We start from the raw sequence: 3,012 nt of genomic DNA, 5'->3' as shown, positions 1-3,012 counted from the left end.
GTTATTGCGAGAGTCACCGATATCTCTGAAGAGGACATTCTTGATGACTCGATCGAAGCGGCTGATGTGACGGTTGTTGAAAATCTCGATGGTCCTACGGATCCTCCAGATAAATCTTCATCATTGTAAGGCTGCATGTGCTGCCTTAAAAGTTCTCCTGATGAAAGGGGACATAGACATAGTTCTTATTCAAGAACCATATGTTTATAGGAACAAAATATGTGAATTAAGTACTCCGGTTCCTTCAATGTGCAATGCAGACACTGTCGTTGCCAATTTAGAAATAGCCAAATGCAAATATTGGGTATCTTCGGTCTATATGGGACATGACAGGGAGATGCCTCCATGTGCCGTTAAGACCTTAGTTGAGGAGTCACTGAAAACAAAGACGAAACTCATTATGGGATGCGATGCGAATGCGCATCATAGTATATGGGGAAGTAGTGATACTAATGCCAGGGGAGAGTCGCTAATAGAGTTTATTTTGCGTACTAATCTGGTAGTTTGCAACAAGGGAGATGCCCCAACCTTTGTCACTAAAAACAGGCAAGAGGTTTTGGACATCACCTTGGCCTCGCAAGAACTGAATGAAATGATATCTGAGTGGCATGTTTTAAGTGAACACAGCTTCTCAGATCATCGCTACATCAGTTTCAAATTTGATGTTCATATCACCAAGACCATATTTTCGCCAAATGTTAGGAAAGCTGACTGGAATAGGTATAGGGAATCGTTCAATATGATGATACCGGAAATAACAGAGACAAATATGAGAAATGTGCAAGATATCGAACACGCAGTGGAGCGGATTACTAAGGCCTTCAACATCTCACTGAAAGCTGCATGCCCTAGAGGAAAGCCAAGGGGGAAACATCGACCACCATGGTGGTCTACGGAATTAAGTAATATGAGGAAATCCTGCAGGAAGCTCTTTAACAAGGCAAAGTCCACCAGAGCCCCTGAGGACTGGGACGCTTACAAGAGGAATCTGAGAGGATACAAGCGAGAACTGAGAAAGGCTCAGCATAACTCTTGGAATGACTACTGCAGCAGTATTGAGAATACGTCCGAGGCTTCCAGACTACGGAAGGTTCTAGCATCCACCAACTCCGCTCCAGGTTTCATTAAAACATCGGAGGGAAATTGGACAACGTCCAGTGAGGAGACGCTGGAGGTACTATTGGACACACATTTTCCTGGAAATCAGACGGTTGAACCATGTACTGGCGGTGCCACAGTTGCTCAGCGGTCGTTTCCTGTCGAGGAAATTGTATCGGAAACTAGAATAAGATGGGCGCTAAATAGCTTTGGACCATTCAAATCCCCCGGACCTGATGGAATTACTCCGGCGGAGTTACAAGCTGTAACTGACAAAATTATCCCCTGGTTGTCAGTGATATATAAAGGATGTATTAACTTATCATATATCCCAGGAAAGTGGAGGGAAACAAAAGTCGTTTTCATACCTAAAGCGGGAAAAGCCTCTCACTCGAGGGCGAAGGATTTCCGACCAATCAGCTTATCCTCATTCCTACTTAAGACTCTGGAGAGGATGATAGATATTTATCTTAGAACTAGCATCGATTCAAGGTTGTTCTCGAAAGGACAGCATGCATACTCGAAGGGCAGGTCTACTGAGACCGCACTACATGAACTAGTCAGCTTTATTGAAAGCTCACTATCTGTCAAAGAATACACAATCGTGGCGTTTCTAGACATCGAAGGGGCGTTCAATAATGTCCATCCGAGCTCGATATTAAATGGACTGACAACTCTGAATGTTGATCCATGTATACTCAGGCTGTTAGACGAACTGCTAATGAAGAGACGTATTTCAGCCACACTAGGTCAAGCAAACATACAAAGGTATGTGAACAGAGGCACTCCCCAAGGAGGAGTTCTATCACCTCTTCTTTGGAATGTTGCTATAAATAGCCTTCTTGTTACTCTAGAAAAAGAAAGGCTAAAAGTGGTGGCATACGCAGATGATGTGGCTCTGGCAGTCAGGGGAAAATTCCCATCCACAATCAGAGATATTATTCAGAGGGCCCTCCGGATGACTGAGAAATGGGCGAAAGACAATGGTCTTGGGGTAAATCCTGCAAAGACAGAATTAGTCATGTACTGCAACGATCGCAAAACTCCCACGGTTAGGCCTATTTCCTTAGGGGGTATTGAAATTCCCTTTGGTGAATGTGCAAAATACCTTGGCGTTATTTTGGACAGGAAGCTGAACTTTAAGCTTAATATTGAAGAAAGGGCGAGAAAGGCAACTGTAGCTTTGTACTCGTGCAAAAAGGCAATAGGAAAAAAGTGGGGACTGAAACCAAAAATTGTGCATTGGCTATACACGGCAGTGGTTAGACCTATAATGCTATATGGTGTTGTAGTCTGGTGGCCGGCACTTCAGAAACCGACTTGTTTAGATAAAGTTCAGCGTATGGCGTGTTTGTGTATTTCAGGCGCATTCAGCAAGACAGGAACAAATTCCTTAATGTCGTGCTGCATCTATTGCCTTTAGACATTTTGGCCAAACAGTCAGCTGCAACAACGGCTGTGCGGTTGCGCGAACTATCGCTGTAGTCGGAAAAAGGTTACGGTCACAGTTCTGTCCTCAAAACAATGCCAGATGTGCCTAACGTAGTGGATTACACTTTGGCGAGTCCACTTTTCGACAAAAAGTTTGAGACTCTAATCCCCAACAGTGAGGCGTGGTGCACACAGACCCCGGGGAATAAAGAATATATAGATTTCTACACTGATGGCTCCAAATTGGATGGACAAGTGGGGTTCGGAGTATATTCTAATGATCTGGAACTTCGAATAGCGAAAAGATTACCTAATCACTGTAGTGTTTTTCAGGCTGAAATATTAGCAATAAGAGAGGTGGCGAATTGGCTGAGAAGTAATGTTCCAAAAAATGTGGGCATTAATATATACTCAGACAGTCAACCTGCAATAAAATCCTTGGACTCTGTGTTCCTCAACTCGAAAACGGCCATCGACTGCCGC

Source organism: Haematobia irritans, chromosome 1 (genome assembly GCF_050003625.1).
Source record: "Haematobia irritans isolate KBUSLIRL chromosome 1, ASM5000362v1, whole genome shotgun sequence".
Classification (NCBI taxonomy): domain Eukaryota; kingdom Metazoa; phylum Arthropoda; class Insecta; order Diptera; family Muscidae; genus Haematobia; species Haematobia irritans.
The sequence above is the reverse complement of the archived record's forward strand: the minus strand, read 5'-3'. Positions refer to the sequence as shown.